We start from the raw sequence: 17,199 nt of genomic DNA, 5'->3' as shown, positions 1-17,199 counted from the left end.
GAGGAGCTCTGCTGTTGACCTCTGTCAATAGGGTTCATTTTACTGCAAGGCTGGGACAAATCCTTAAGCTTCAGGATGGTCTTAACTTTCTCAGCTCATATGGCGGCTGTTTTTGACAACCGAAAGAAAAATGCCCCTACTCTTCCAAAGCATCAACAGAGGGCTCTGCAGCCCGACCAGCACCGTGGCGGTCCTTGCACACACAGCACGGCCACTCTGCCCTGCAAGGGAACACCCGCTGCACCAGGAAGCTGAGCCCTCATTTTGTAAGTTGAGCTAGAAACACCGGAAAGATACCATCAATTCTGACTGAAAAAAAAAAGGTCGCAGGGGAAGACATTGGTGAAGGCATACACAAGAAAGGGGCTTTTCTGGAGCCGTAAAGGTACAGATATGTGTCTGAATCTTCTGGTTTTCTGGGTTTCCCCTGCCTGAGAGGGACTGTTACGGTGTGAAACGCTGCAGGAAGTGAAGCAGGGCAGCAGCTGGGTGTGCCTGTGCTTCTCCAGGGGCTGCTTCACGGAGAAGTGCTAAAACAGAAAATCAAAGAAACAGAAGTGTTTATCTGGGTGACCTTCACCAGGCAATAGTGCAACTTCTTTTTTAGTATCAAACTCTCTGATTGGCTAGAATTTGCTATTTTATAAATCTAAAGTAACAGGATGGTAAGTGTCACGTTTACTAAAGCTACATTTCAAAATAGCAGAGCGGATTTGTTGCAAGCTATTTACTTCAGTACTCAAAGGGTTTCATTGAAGGTAAGAAAAGGGAAGTTGTCTTGAGGCTCAGAATCGTAATTCCTTTCAGTATTTCCTTTTAAACCTCATGTTTACCTTCTGCAAAAACCAACCCTCCCTGTTTGTTGCAATTTTAACAGAGGAGCTGCTTTTATAATTTAAAACTTGACTTTTTATCCAATCCGGAAGAGTTTTGCACTAAACCTGGGCGTGAGTCATTCACTGGTGAGATGGTTAGATTCTGCTATTGCAGGAAGTGGTTTTATTTTACTTTTTTTTCCCTACTTTCTTTCTGTCTTTATGAGCTGGGGGAGACTAACTCAAATGCTCTCTATAGACATGTGACCTGGATGTTTTCCGTTTTTTTTTGAAATAGTTAAAACTGGTTTGAGTTGATGGCAGTTTGAGATGAGATGACGACACCTGCGAGGCTGTAGGTAAGGAGCCCTAAACTTGTCTTAACGCAGTTTAGAAAATCTGTTGCTAAAGGTTTTTACAATAATCATAACTGCATTGATTTTGTATGCGGTCAGTGCGGATTTTGTAAGTTACACAATTATTTTATCTCTATTGGCGTTTGCGAATTTGAAAGCAATGGGCAACAACATAGAGGGTACGGACACTAATCACTTCTTGTATCCTTGCCAATACTAAGTAGTTGTCCCCAAAAGGTAGAAAAGGCTGGTAGCACTGGCTGGGAAGTGAGATTAGATCACATTTCCCAGCATTTGTCTTTGCTGGGTGCAGTTTAGCACCGTTTGATTGATTGGCTTCCCTGCTGGTGACCATGAGGGAGGTGATTAGCAGCAGTGGATACTGTTAAGAGTTAGCGAGTGGTAAAGATAGGTATCTCGTTGATACGGCACCACTAGAGACTGAAGAAATCGACAGAGGGATCTTTTGCTCTGCTCAGTATCAGAAGTTTCTTACCGCTCTCTTATTCATCAGTGGTGCTCATAGGAATAGGACACAGGGTGGCATAAAGGGCATTGTACAAAAACTGTCCCTGGTTTGTCTATGGATGCTCTGAATGCTGTTTCTCATGAAGCTGTTCAGTGGAGATGTCATGGTAGCACTTTTCCTGCATGAGGCTGTTTAGATCCAGACTAATTTCTCCTGTGCTTCGGAGTTGGCCAGAAAAACCTTGTGTGTCCTAAGTCCCCATCTCACTCAAAGCTTTCTATCAGAAAAGAGAGCTTTGCGTAGCCGTCAGTGGGCAAACGCTGCTTTCTGGCCTTCAGATACTTACAAGGAACAGGAACTTAGGAAGATGTTCAAATAACAGAGTATAATGCTTTGATTATGGGCCACGTAAAGGAGAGTTGGACTTAGCAAGATTTGTTGTATGGTGAAGATTCGTTTTCCTGGTAACGTGTAGTTTGCTGCAAACTTTGTGACATGTACTTGTGTTTGTAACTGATAGCCTTATTTTAAGAAGCAACTTGTTTTTCTTTTGTAAATATCGGTCAGAGTTGAAAGATATCACATGTGGCTTGAAGCTCATTTTCAGATTGTGCATACTAATTGGAGACAGATTTTAGCGCAGTGTTGTAAGATTACATTTCGAATTTTCTGTACTTTTTGGAGGAAAAAAACCTGTCCCGCCTGCATACACAAATCAGCACAGGCAGGGAAATTGTATAAGAAGAACATGTTCTCTTCCTGGGCTGTGTTTGTAGTGGTTTTTATGTTTCTGCTGCAACGTCTTAGAGTCATTTGAAATGCATTTTCCGGAGAGCTGTGAGATTTAGTAACATAGTTTGAATTCTCAGAATTTTTTTTTCTTTATTTTCTCCCTTTCCTGCAACTTACCTCTTTGTGTCCAAAGGAAACTCATTTAAAAGCAGCCTCTCTTGTTCACTTTACCTCTCAATCCAATTACATCTGTAACATACATTTGTTCATTTTCTTTTCCAAATAGGGTGAACAGCAGAAGCACTTTCTGTATTTCAGAGCTCCTGCTGTACATTAACATCGAGATACCAAAAAAAAAAATCTTTGCCTTTTTTGGCAGCATTTGTTGTAGTTGTAGAAACTTCCTTTGCTTTGATACAACAGATACCCTAACTTGGAAGAGATACTCCATCTTTTTCTCACCAAGCGTGGGTGTGTGACCCTCTTGGTAGCCCTTTCATTACAGCTGGAATTGCCAGGGTAACAAAGGAGAGATCTGCTTCAGACCATGGTCTCCGGCATGTTCCTCCCCACCTGAAGTGAGGCAGGAACCAGAAGCTAAAATGGTAACAGAGGCATATTTCAGTTCTTCTCCTGATGTTTGGGTGGCACAACCTCCAGTGTGGTGCTAACTTAACAGAAACATGTTCAGAGCTCTGGTTTGGATTTGTCTAGCTACTCCTGGCCCCAGAAGTTATTACTGCTTTGCAGTGACGAGCTTCAGGCCAGGCTCCAAAAAGTAGAATCCTGTGAAACTGGGATGGAGCACCCACAGTGATCTCTAGTCCTGTAGTGAGGATGGCTTTTGCTATGCTCTCAGAGACTTCAGCTTGGTTATTTGCTAAGCAATCCCACAGACTTTTAGCAGTGGGAACTGCTGTATTGTGGCCTGTTTCTACTGAGGGACATCGGGCTTAATGGGTTATAAGCAGCATCTTCTGAATTTTTTGAGCCTCACAATGTGTAATTCTGATACTTGCCTATTATTCTTGACTTTTTTTTTTTTTTTAGATACCTCTGTGCTGTGTCAGCTCAAACAGCATGAGTTTCTAACTGTTTAATGAGTTGTTAAAGCCTACGTGCTCTGAAAACTGCTCTTGATGTTGAGGAAGTCAGATAGTGTTTAGGTATTTTCTTAAGTAGACACCTGAAACATGGCAGTTGTACAGAATGTATCCTAATCATTTACGTGTAGCTATTGTTTTGGCTGACCTCTTTTAAGGACAAAACAAAGCATCACTTGAGCTTTAGTTAAAGTCTCTATGTTTCACTTTTCTCCTGAGGAAGACTTCCACACGGATGCATCCACACGGATGCATCAAACTATTTCTTAGTGCTACAAAGACAGAAGCTGGTACTGGTAGATACCATCTATATAAAGATGCTGTGATCGTTCTCCTGTTTTCATCTGTTGATAGCAGTAGTCCTGAAGACAATAGATGGGATAAAACTTTGGCCCAGCTTTTGACAGTATATCTTCCATGATAATTCAAGCACCGTTTAGAGCACAGCAGTAGATTTCTTTACCTGACTGCACAACCTGCAGAAAACTGTCCTTTTTTCCATCCTGTGGTGACTTCTGACAGCTTTTGTCACCATCAAACTAATTTTTGTAATGTCCTCTTAATCTCAAAGCAGTATGAAGGCCCTGCTGCCTTCAGCTTGTTCACAACGGCACTCTTCCCTGTTGGATGTGCATTTGGGAACATGCAGGTTTGGTCTAGGTCAGGAGGCATTGATGTTACCTGCTTCTGAAACCTTCTCATGTATTGATCTGCTTCCACCAGAGTTCTCAATGAATCTTAGCTTTGCTGACAAGTCTCTTATGGACATCTGAATAGCAGAGGTGGTTGCTCTTTTGCTGTGCTGGGTGCTAAGTTTGTGCCTTCATGCACTCAACATGTCTCTGTTCATCTTCCCTGCCTTGAAAAATACTATAAAAACGTTGTTTTGGAGACTCACCACAAAACAAACACTGCCAGCACCTCATTTGCACAGGGACTTCCTCAATTGAGGTCTATTTTCATTTTAAGAGTTACGCCTCTTATCATGGAGTCTGTGTACTCCCATCGTCTTTATTACAACTTGACACACACTGGAGTGCAAACTTGGAGGCTGGCTGAAATAGGAATAAAATACATGCTATTGGATTTTTATTAAGATGACTGTCTGAATAAGAAAAGCAGGCATTATTTTTCTGGGCGTGGACATTTAGATGTTGCAAACTGACCATGGGGCAAATCTGACTTATGCTAGAGCTCAGTCTGCAGATGCAGCTGGCTCATGCTGGAGCAGAACTTCAGTGCATTATTGGCTCATGCTGAGGTCACCTGGAAGCATTAAGGTCTGGCATATGTAAAAGTGAGTCCTGTTTGCCAGAAACTGAGAACCCAAAATTCATACAGGCTTGAAAATTTTGGCCTTTTTCTTTTCATTTCTCTGTATTTTCATTTGCCTTACTTAGCATGAGAAAAAATTGTTTTGGGAATTAAGTAGGAAAGATATCAGAGGGTTATTTAACAGATACTGGTATTCTCCAAATTATCTTCTAAACTTCTGGAGATATGTGTGAGTTATGGAGTAAAATACTAACTCAGACAGTGCACAGATGCCTACTGAAGCATTTCTTCAGTAAGTTAACTAGGCAAGTTTGCTATTGCTGTAGTTAGTGGTTTAAGGTTATTTAAGACACAATATAACACTTCCTGCCATTTGAGATTGACAGGTATTAAATCATTCACTTGTAGTTAAGCCAGTTATTGTGGGTTTATACTGTGTTTTTGCATGAATATTTCTTCCAAAGCCTGTTCCTGATGTATTAAACAGGTGCAGTGCTTGAACAAATGAAATTAAAGTGACTTCTGAGTCCTTCTCCATGACATCCACCAGTTTTCAGTACAACTGCAAAATGATAAGAGGAGAGGGGAAGAAAAAACAGAAGCGAATGTGGCCGAGAGCTGGAGAGACGTGCCTTAAGTATGTGCTGCCTCTCTGTTTCTTATTTCTTTCCCAGCCACACCCTGAGCAAAGCCACCACTGTATTTGGTGGTGAATCAGATACCAAAGCACCTATTCGAGCCAGATAGCAAAGCTGCTCCTAGGCAAGGCACAGGGCTCAGCGCTTAGTACCTGTACTTGTTTGTGTGCTGCTCAGGATGTTACTAAACCCTCTTGTTTTCTGAGTGAGGAGGAAATGACATTTATTTTGTGAAAGTTGTTGAAGCTCTGGAGTTCTGTCTCCAAAAGTGTCACCTTCATGGCCGCTGGGTCTGTCACCAACCTGCTGGGTGTCAGGATGCTCTCAGTTTTTCTGTTGTTTCTGCTGCAGCTGTGGCTCAGGAGGTACCTGCTGTCTGGCTGGCCAGGTGTCTGCTTAGGACAGTGGATTCGGAGGAACTGGGCAGTCCACGATGGGGCAATGGACCCAACACTGGCAGCATGACCGCATGGTGATGCTGGCCAGAGCTAAACCCCTACACACATTGCAGGAGAGACTGATGATAACACTGTGGACATCCACAGCAAACACCAACAGAAGCCTCCCTGGGCTCTCCTAAACAAAATACAATCCTGGTGAATGGCTTTGCTACAAGTGAATCAACATTTTCCACCAGGAAGGTGTTACATCAGACTTTCCAACCGGCCAACCTGCTCTGACAGTTGCTGCCTTTTGTGCTTTGGGCTGAGTAGGGCTGAGGCTTGATCTGGAAAGATAAGCAGTACCTTGCATGCTTTCTTACTTTATTAGCAAAAAAAACCCCCCAAAATATAGTAACCAGTAATAATGAGTAATCAAATTATTGTGATGGTTTTTGGACTTGGCCGCGTCATTAATCCATCCACTCTTCTTGGAGTGGCAAAGGAAACAGCCTGAGAAAAAGCATCTTAGTTTCTCCTCATTCTTTAATCCTAAGCCCTGGCAAAAGCAGAGGCTTGGAGAAACTGATCTCTTCAACCTATTCTTGAATTTCCTTCGGACAGTTTAGCCCTGGCTCTGTATTGAATAGTATGCAGTCATACAGACCTGAGACATTCAGAGCTGCTACAAAGAGATTTTAATTGGAAAACTTATTTTCTAGTTTTAATGTTCACCTAAAGTTTGGGTCTTTTTATAAAGTCTTTCCTAGAGTGAGAATAAGTGAAGAGAGGGAATTTATTAAAATGTGGAGTAAAAGTTGTATAAAATAAAAGAATGAAAAACGTTAAATGCAGAAATTTCTTATCAGACTTGTATCATGCACCGAGATACAGATGTTTAGGGAATAATGTTGGTGCACTGGAGGACATTCTCACTCAGGTATGCAGGACTGCAAGGGCTCACCTGGGCTGAGTGCAGCAATTTCAGCCAACAAGGGATTTGAGGAGTCCATCAGCTCCGCATATTACCATGCTAGGTAATAAACCCACAGCCAACAGCAGATGCAATACCTGTTAAGTATTTTTGCTCCTGACAATGTTGGGGGCAGATGAATGGCTGCCACTTCTCACTATGACTGTTGGTGTTTGCATGTGGGTCCGGCTCCGTCACTTCTGCCAAGAGCAGCATGCCTGTGGTGGGACGGGTGGTGCAGGTGGGCTCTGGTCCCCTGGCCTGAAGAAAACCTGCATAAAGGGTTTCTGGAGTCATATTGAATCGTCTTAGTTATTGGTCCCTCACAAAACAAGGTACATTTGCAATAAAAATTTTAGATATAATTAAGAGAGCCTATGCTCAAGCTTCTTGCATAATCAAAGAAATTGTATTTTCGACACCACCATACCCTTGGTACTTCCCCTTTTCTGAAAGCAGACATCTTAGCTACACAATATGAGATCAGGCACATAAAAGAAATGCCTTTGTCTTCTGCCCGGTTTGCTGCCTGGCGCTGAAGAGCCTGCTGCCTCCTGCTCTGGGCCACGGCAGAGGCGGCTGGTGAAGAAAGCAAATCGGGGCCCCACGAAATGCAGAAGAGGGGCTTGCTCGACGCAAGCCACAAAGAATTTCCCCTTCTAGTTCCTGCTGTAGCTTAAAAGTTTTCCCCTAAAGTTGTAGGTGCTGTTTCTGCTGCCTTTCACAGCAGCGTCTCCTAGAAGAGCGGCACGGGGAGCTCTGCAAAGGAAAGTGGAGATGGAGTGTGGGAGCAGATTAAAAGTGTCTGGAGATTTTTTTTTTTCCTCCCTCAGATGGGAAGTGGGAGCAGTGAGAAGAAGTAAGGGTGCAGCTGCAGGATCACAGCACAAAAACTGCTGCAGATATGTATGGAGGAAGATTGAGAGAGGGTAGGAGGGACTGTTTCATGTGCACAGCATGGGGAATCAAACATTATCCTGGGAAGTGGGAGGGAGGGGGTCTTGCTATCTGAACAAGGGACAACCCTCTTGTTGTAGACACTATTGAGGCAGGTACTGTCAGAAAGAAGTAGTTTTATTGTAAGTTTACTTTATTTTCAAATTTGTTTTTAAAGTCTGAGAAGCTTTGAAGCCTTTCCTATTCAGTAATCTCAGTATCTCACTTTGACAGAGAAGCCTTCTGTAGGATGATGGGTGCACGGAACAGAAAAACTGATTAAGACATAGCAAATGTGCATCTAAACTACTAATTTGAGGGACTCTAAGATACTCCAAGAGGCTAAAACGACTGCCAGTGCTTTACCAAGGGCTTAGCAGAGTTTGAGATGGTATTTTTTTTTCTAGTGAAGCAGATGCTGCTGCTGCAGGAACTAAGGACCAAGAGGCAAGCTGAGGCATGACTTACCACTGCTGCAAGAGTTCAGTCGCATATAACGGATTTAGAGGTAGAGTGGGATTAAACTTCTGTATAGTCTTACTCAGTGATGAACATGAGGTGCTTCCTCCACTGTGGATCAACCAGTGGAGCACGTGCATGTACGCAAATGTCGTGCAGGTCAAAAACGTGCTGCAACGTACTTCCCGAGCTGGCCTTGTGAGAGCTTGTTTATATAGTCGCTGTCAAATTGAAACCTAAATGTCTGCTAGCAAACCTGCAAAATTTAGAACTTATAGGAAGTTTGTTACTTTGGCTATTTACAGCAACCTTTTAGGCATTTAAAAATATTTTTCTAATGTATCAGTTTGTCTTACGGTACTAACTCTTCCACTTCTCAAGAGAGTTTCCGCTGTTCCAAAATTACCATCACCACATGTCTAGTTCAGGTAAGCATGGAAAGTTTGGATGAATATCTGAATCTCTGTGAGGAGAAGTTCTGCAAAATCGAGCTGGAAGTATTTCAAACAGTCTTACTTTGAAATTTCTGTCACTTCTGCTTCTGCTTGTATCTGTAAATACTGCAAGAATAACCTTTCCGTAGTATCTTATCACATCGGATCTGGCAACACTAAAAGTAACAACACTTTTCTGAACATTTAGGCTATAGGAACAGATTTCTTTCAAGCACCGGAGAAAATTTGTGATTCTTATGTGATCTTCCTAGAGAAAACATTGGATTCTTCTTATTCAGAATTAGACAGCTTTAAATGAAAATGTTACCATGCAACGAGCATCATGTACAGGGGTAAAACAAGTTTAGAGGCGGTCCGTCTTACCTGTGGTGGTTGGAAAGACAGGAATCTAAGCCATACTCATCTGCAAAACAAAAACGTACAGCAGAAAGGAAGTAAGTTCAAGGAAATGATCTTTTCCTTACCTGATAGGTGAGTGCAGGTCAGGAGTAACCAAGCAGTACTCCTCTGGGCCTCTTTAGCACTTCTCAGATTTTATTTGCTGTTAAATCAATTAAATTGTTATGAACATTTATGATGCTGGGAACTACTTGCTATCATTGGTCTAATGACTAAACCACACTCATCCTGCTATTCAGTGTTGTAGGATGCGTTAGAGGTGTTAGACATTGGATGATATTCATAGTTTGCTTTTTTAATGCTGTGTATATATGACCAATATTCATCATTTGAAGGATTGTAGTCTAGCTTGCACAGCATGGAAAACGGAGGCAGGTGTCGCGGATCAGATGCACTCCAGAAAGAAATGAAACACACTGCCAGCAGGAAGACCTAGAAGCAGCATTTTTTTTTTTTTCTTTTTCCCAGGCATGTTCTTTTACATATTCAACTGAATTTCTACTATGGACGACTTTTCCCAGAACATATGCAGGCCAAACTGTACACAAAGGATACTTTTAGCTTCAAGTTCCACTTGAAACTGAGATATTAAATTGACGTAGGAGTGGTGAAAATAGACTCCATTACGCTATCTCCCATATGATATATTGGGACAGACGAACTTTTGAAACAACTGTTACCTTTTCTGAGACCTTCACATGTAATATAATTAAGAAACTAAGTGATGCCAGAAAAGACACGACCATATGCAGTCACTTGCTGACGGGAAGAAGCTCTTTTAGCCCATAGCATGAGTTTTTGTTGTTTCCATTTGCGCAGGGAAGTCCTGCAGATAGTAGGTGACTGATGGAGGATTACAGGGTTAGAGTTGGATCTGTAGTCATTAAATATGGATGTGAGGACTTCGTCATTGTATGTACACAACTTTGGAACAGTAACTGTCTCCCATTCTCTCCTCTTTCTAATTCTCAGTCTATTTCTGTCCAGATAGGAAAGCATTTCCCAAGACAACATACCTCTGCCCTATGTATAAGTAGCTTTTTCAGATCCCTGTTTTTCTTTGTCATCTGATCCTGCTAAAGGCCTGCGTATAGCAGGGAACAGACCCTGGGGCTTTCAGCTATCATCTACTAAATTTCAGAATGACACAAAGGAGGACCTTAGCTCCCTGCTTAAATCCTCATTGATTGCACTGCTATTCAAACTTTCTGTCTTCATGTCTCTCTTCATCCAATCCTTGAGAGAAATAGAGCAACAGTTTGCAAAGATTAATAATATTTCTACTGAAAGTGTGTATTTGGTTAAGATGTTTTGCTGCTGTCTGCTAGAAAGTGGGACTCAACATCAGCCTGATATTATTTTATTTTCTCCTTTTCATTTTTTTTTATTATGAAAGGTGCTGTTACTAGGTGAAAAAATAGAGAAAAACTACAGTCAATCTTCATAGCAATATGCCACTCATATTTGTAACACTGCACTCAATGGGCAGGAACGCTGAAGCATCAAACTAACACTCTGTCAGTTATCGTGCGAGGTAGACTCAGTATCCATGCTGGTCTGTGACGTACTGTTAGTAGAGAATCACATATTCCCAATACGTGTGGTAACTATCAGGAATAAGAAATTAAGTACTGCATTTTAACACTTTAATTCTTAGGAACTCAGTCATGAAAACAGTATGTTCTTAGACCCAAAATTACACAACATGGTTCCTGCTGTAGAATGGTGCAAGTGTGTGTCCTTCCCTCTTGCAGTTTGTTATAAAGTGTATTTCCATACCTGGCTCCGTAATGCAATAAGTGTGTTGGCTTTCCTCCTTGGGTGTTCTTGGTGTTGCTTCTACTTCGCTGAACTCTGTTAACTTCAGTGGGTTCACTGCAAACCTGAGATTAGGATCAGGCCTTTAAGATCTGTCTGGAACTGCGTGTCCTGTATTGCAACAGCTAGGAATAAATTATTTTAAATTATAACACACTTGGTTCCTACTCGATATTAAGCTGGTACATGAGATTTCAGTCACAAGAATTATGTAGTTATTAACCAAGTGTTATTGTGAAATATAAACCTCTCTCAATATAGAAGAATAAATCAAAAAGGATTAAATAGTCATCATATCAAGGATCAAGTTAAAATCTCAAGGATTAAAGATTTTTTTAGCCTAGGAATTGTTTAACAATGATGCTTGAAAATGTCTTACTTCTTGTATTGGGCTACTACCTAGGAAGTTTGCTATGATTTGGGCCAAGTTATGTCAAGAAATTTGCCTTTGGATACGTCCTTCATGAGACTGGATTATATGCCTCAGAGCATAAATAAGATTGTGAATAATGTCCTGAACAGTGTATTCCAAACGTGGTAACAGAGACGTGTCGGACAGTGAGATATTGCTACAAAAAAAAAAACAAAACCAGAAAAAATTGTTTACTTTTCTCTTTGACCACAGGAGAGGCAGGGGTAAATGCATGTGTAAATTTGAGTTGCCTGAAGAACTCTGTGTGCCATTTCTGCTTTTATTTGCAGTAAGTTCTCAAATACTGGACTAGAAAAGGGTAATTACAAAGACAGCCTTCAGAAATACAAGGTAAGATGACCTTCCTAATCCTTGCTCAGTGCAGTGTCTGTTCTGAGAGACACTACTGAAAGTCTGGTCTAGCAACAGGTAAAGAAATTAAAAGGAGGTATGGTAATTAATACTGATGAGCATGGTTTCTGTAGGATTTAGGATGTATCAACTAACTCATTGATGTCTGCTGATGTGATTGCAAGTTTGGTTGACAAGGGAAACTGTGCTGTTGAATTTAGGCTGTTACTGTAGACTGAACTCAGCACGAAGTTCTGTTTTGTTGCCTCTCTGATATAAAAGGATAAAACTGGAAAGGACTCTGACAATAGTGATGTAGTGTCATTCCTGATCTCCTCCTTTGACTAGAGATATGACTGATGGTTTTAATTAATGCTTTTTCCTAAGTAGAAATTATCCTGGGCTGGATGACATCTTTCTGCAAAGGAAAAGACATAGGAATGTTACATCTGCTTTGTATTTTCATTACAATGTATCCTTCTGTTTTTCTAGTACTCAGATAAACTGGCTTTAGGTCTCTTCTGGGCACAAGCCCAGGACACCGTATCCCTCGGCAGCCTTTGCTGTTTGTGTCCGTGCCCCGGGCTCAGCTGTGTGACGTGTTAGCTGTGAGAGCAGCGTGGTGGGGATGGTTGAATAAAAAATAAAGACAGAGCAAAGTGCAGATAAGAATAATTGAAAAAAGCTATGTGGCAGCTTACTTGTTATCCCTTATCTTTACCTAGGGTTTTTTTCATCTGTTCCCCTTTATTTCCATCAGTTGTGTGCTTAAGTACTTATGCCCCTGAGCTGTACTTCAGCAGAGATAAACAGCGTAGCAAAGGCTAAAAGCAAAACCCAGTAGTAGAAGTATTTACGTAGGTATGCTGATGTAAAACACTTCTTTCACAGACACAGCAGTATGTTTTCTCCTTTACAAGAATGCTCTGACTCACCATTTGTGTGGCATTAGCTTGTTTTTTTTTTCATTTGTTAACTGACTTCCTCTTCTATTTTTGTGGTTTTTCAGGCTCACAAGTATTGTTTAATGGTAAACCTAGTGTTGATTTTCACTCTTTGGTAATATTGTTCCATTAGTTTTCAATGGATCCTCTTCATGTACAGTATACCTTTCAGCAAGAGAATGGAATGAGTGAATGTAACAAGATGCACTTCAGTTTTGCAGTATTTTCACGTTACTATGTTGAGCACTTTCATGTTCATTGTGCTTCTGGCTTGATAGTGGTAGATAAGCCATAAGGAGTGAAGTTGGAAATTAAAAGCTTATTTTGATAAATACTGAAAATTATATACAATGTTTTAAATCTCATAATCTTGAAAAAATACAACAAATTATATTAATCATGGATAGCTTTTTTCTCCTTTCTTGGATAAAAGTACTTGCTAAAATTGCTACTTAGTACCAGTCACTAATGAATTAAAATTTGGATTCTGTCTGTCACAGTATGTAGCATTAGGAAACATAGGCATAGCTCAAGCCAAAATTTAGAAATACTGCTCTTATTTCTTGAAGAACTAATGCTTTGCTTTGTAGAAAACCTATATACTAACTTCACCGGTACTGCAGCAAAACTCATGAAATAAAGTTCTCAGGTAATACCAGTCAGTCCACTCATTATATGATCAACTTCTGGACAAAGCAACATGCCAAAATGAATTAAAAATCTGATAAATGCAATATGAAACTTCTTCTAGCTTCATGAGCTGCTGCAAGGGATGAATACTGTCATTGTGAGACAGAAACCATGATTAAGCTAAGAAAGACAGAATAATGACAGTGAGATGAACAATCCAATTTCTTAATTTTTGCAAAATGCTAAAAAGTTTATTTCTCCTTTTTTTTTTTCTTGCAAATTATAAATAGAAAGAGGAAAGTTTGTCTTTGTTTTCCTTTGTAAATTTAACAATGTTACTTTGTTTCCTTTATCATCTCCTTTCTCTTTTTGAAAAGGCAGGCCAGAAAAGTTTGGGTTTTTTCTTTCCATCAAAGGAAAATTAGAACTAATGTAAATATTTTCACTGTTATCAAGTACAAAGTTTTTCTGAAAATACTGTTTTAACTGTTTTTAAAAGGAAGGTTACTAAAAATATTCTTGAAAATAGTTTTACCAAGACCCAGTGCTTTATGAGGAAGCCCAAAATCTGATCTCTGCAATTTGCTGTGTTAGTCTGGGCCTGATTCTCAGAAATGGGATGGCTTTACTGTGTGTATGGATTTGCATCTGCCATAACCTTTCTGTTTCTCACCTCCGTAACACTCATTACTTCCACACTACGTGTTTGAAAGTTGACTGTACATTTAGAAATCAGGGTTTTAGGATCTTAACCATTGATCTGCCAGATATGTAAAATGTCACCAACATGCCCCAACTCTCTCAGTCTGTCCTCATAGGAGAGGTGCTCCAGCCCTCTGATCATCTACGTGGCCTCCTCTGGACTCACTCCAACAGGTCCATGTCCTTCTTATGTTGTTCTTGTCTCACATCCGATGTAATCCTTTTTTTTTTTTCCCCACCTTATGAATCAATTTCCTCTTCCTGTATCATCCATCCAACCTCATGGATTTTTCTTTCACCCATACTGTTCCCTGACTTTCCCCCACTCTTATCCAGTCTGCCATTTCTGTTCCACAGCGCCCCAAAACAGCTACTTCCAAGAGGGTTTTTCAGGGTGTTACCCAGTCCCCCTTTTCTTAGGCAAATGCCTTAAAATTATGTGCTCCTTCTTTGCTCCAGGAACTCTATAAACAACAGGGAGGGGAGGGGGGTAAAGTCTGTCTTGGTTTAATACCTTTCTCCAGCAAATCAACCGTAGGAGGTTTCAAAACTAAAATTTATATCCAGATGCTAACTATTTGCCAAAAGGCAAATTAGCTAATTATATAATGAACACTGAGTGCCTCACAAGCAGTTGCACAGAGCTTGGCAGCTCTGCCTTCCAAAGTAAGTGAAACGAATTCCCCTGCAAAACTGACCCAAACTTGGCCCTGGTGCTGCTAGTAACAGTTTGGAAGCACCAAATCATAAGAAAGTCATATAGGATCCTTTTTCTCTTTCCTGTTACTATATTATCTCTTTCCTGACTGTGTTTCCACTCTGTTATTTTTTAAAAGTTGAAAAGAAAAAAAAAAAAGAGGGCAGAGCATACATATCACGAAATTCTTGCAAAAGTGAATGCAACACCGTTGCGTTTCTGGAGCTCATATTCAGGGTGCCATCTACTGGCACGCGGAGCTGATGGCTCTGTCAGGAGTCTTAATGGAGTTTGGGCAGCAAGGGGTTTCTACCTGGAAATCCTAAGGAAACAACTTTGTAACTTGTACCTTCCCTTTATGTTCTGCAAGATCTCCTTCATATTCTGCAAGATCTCACCATGCTATAAGACAAAAAAAATCAGACAGAGGAAATGTTATGGTTTGGGTTTTTTCTTTTCTTTTATTTTATGTTGGTTTCTGTAATTTTGGTGCTTCAGAAAGTCTCCTTGTAATACTTGTGAAGTAGTACCAATTTTGGTGAAAAATAACTAATGTTCAATGAGATTAGAAAAAAAATTTCAAAAGTATTTGCAGACTTGTTGTGTACTGACTGTTCTCCTACTTGAGACGCAGGGCATGATTTTGTCACACTATTAAACTTTTTTATAGCACATCGTGTACTGACAACATCAGGCAGAGACTACCTAATTAAAACTCACAATGCACCCAAGAAGAGATATGTCAGAGTTTTATAGGTGGGAGATTTCAGAAGAAAATCTGAGAAATGCTCCAGCCAAACATTGGATCAGTGACAGAGCCAGTGTTGCTCTCGTCTCTCAAGTCTGATCAGCTCTCCAGCCTGGAGCCTACTGAAAATCTGTTGAGAAGCAATTTTGGTCCAATACCAACATGAAATACAAAATGGTTTGATTCTCCAAGTTTAGAAAGAGGAAAAAAGTATTTTCCCACTTAGCATTGCTGCAGACATTACTGCCAAAATGGCAGAGTGTCCCTGTGACATAGGTTTGAGTGGTGACTACTCCGAAGGGTGGTGAGAAGTGTCTCAGAAAGGAAGAACACACAGTGCTGTCTCCTAAAGATTTGAGCAAAGAGTTTTCCCTAGCATCATATACGAAGCAGAAAGAGACATGCATAGAGTAGCAGGAAACTGCTTTAGCCATATTTTTGTCCTCTTTTTTCTGGGGTTCAACTTCTGTAGGAATCCTTGAGTAACTAATGCAGTGCAGGAAACAGCCAATGAGTATAAGCTTTGCTGTTGCTTTTACTAAAGTTAGTGTTTCTATCACAGGATGTAACATTGAGTGAGTAATGGCTAATCTCAAAGCACTTCTCATTTCTCTCTTCAGAAGTGCCCTGTTTACTTGCTTTTCCATATCTCTGGCTGTATGAGTTTAAATCCCCCTGAAGATATTCAAAAGCTCTATGGACATGGTCACAAGCAACTAGCTCTAGGTAGTCCTTCTTGAGCAAGGGAGTTGGACTAAATGACCTCCAGAGGTCTCTTCCAACCTCAGCCATTCTGTGACTGCATGACCTGGACATGGTTTAGTAGGCATGGTGGTGTTAAGTTGACGGTTGGACTTGATGATCTTGGAGGTCTCTTCCAACCTTAAGATTCTATGATTCTATGCCCTCTCATTATCAACCTCTATATCTAAGGCAGTTTCCTGTAAGGAATTGGTTTACTGGGGCCAGGGAGGGTGAAGCTATGAGAGCTGTGTCCTTCCACCAGCACAAGAGCTGTGGTCCTGCCCAGAGACATGCAGTAGCACTCCTTATCTCTCTCTCCCACCTTCACACCCATACTATATCTTCCTCTACTCTGATGCCTTCATAGAAACAGACTGTCTAGAAATCAGGGAATTTCATCTTTTAGAGTCTTCAGAGGCTGGGGAGGTGTTGCTAGAAAAGCTTGTGCTTTTTAAACCCATTTGGAAAATGCTGATTTTCAATAGTTTGTATTGTAATTTCACTTAAATGGATTTCCATTTCCCTGGCTCTGTAGTAGGGAAACCAGCAATTCCAGCTTATATAGATCTCTTCCTTCCGCATTTTCTCATACACAGCAATATAAATAGCAAATTTTCTTGTGACTCTTACCATATTACTTCACCTATGAGTTATGTACAGTAGTGTCAGGATGAACTAGGGGGAGAAAAATAGAGCGAGTGGTGTACTTAGTCCTGATATTTTGTACATCGCTGTCTTGATGCTTTGTAAAGGAAACATGAAGCAAATCTTGCTGGTGGAATATGTTTTGGGAATTTGAATAGCTGGAACAGCTTGTTGATTTCCACTATGGCCAAGACAGGAGATCTAACTGCAGCACCGCTAGAGAAGGTGGGCATTCTGTACAAGTTCCCCCTGGTCCGTCCAAGGGCTTAAGAGCTGATGTGCTCAGCCATTTCCTCATTTCAGAATTCTAAAAATGAATTGAGAAACGAAAATCCCATCCATGTTGTTGGTAAAATTAAAGGACAATTTATTAGATCTGGGTTTGAATCTAGGACACTAGCAGGGTTGCAGCATGGTCCTGTAATGCGCTTGTAGCATGCATGTATTGAACTGTGGAGGTAAGAGATGTTAATTGGCTTCACAGCACATTGTTTTCCTTTGCAAGATTTAAAATGTGT

General features: G+C 40.7%; 1 protein-coding gene across 4 annotated transcripts in view; it reads left to right on the top strand.

Annotated features, from left to right (window-relative positions):
- The first annotated feature begins 326 nt into the window (after positions 1–326).
- ARHGAP15 (Rho GTPase activating protein 15) overlaps positions 327–17,199 on the top strand; it is a 327,658-nt gene continuing 310,785 nt past the window's right edge. Inside the window, exons 1-2 of one of the 4 annotated variants that reach the window (XM_086750894.1) lie at positions 327–385; positions 1,114–1,174. The gene's annotated coding sequence lies outside the window, so the exon portion shown is untranslated. Of the gene's footprint in view, positions 386–725; positions 759–827; positions 963–1,103; positions 1,175–17,199 lie in introns of those variants that run through there. The other 3 variants (XM_086750893.1, XM_086750896.1, XM_086750897.1) reach the window with 3 other exon arrangements.

Source organism: Chlamydotis macqueenii, chromosome 6 (assembly GCF_036417535.1).
Source record: "Chlamydotis macqueenii isolate bChlMac1 chromosome 6, bChlMac1.mat, whole genome shotgun sequence".
Classification (NCBI taxonomy): Eukaryota; Metazoa; Chordata; class Aves; order Otidiformes; family Otididae; genus Chlamydotis; species Chlamydotis macqueenii.
The sequence above is the reverse complement of the archived record's forward strand: the minus strand, read 5'-3'. Positions and strand labels throughout refer to the sequence as shown.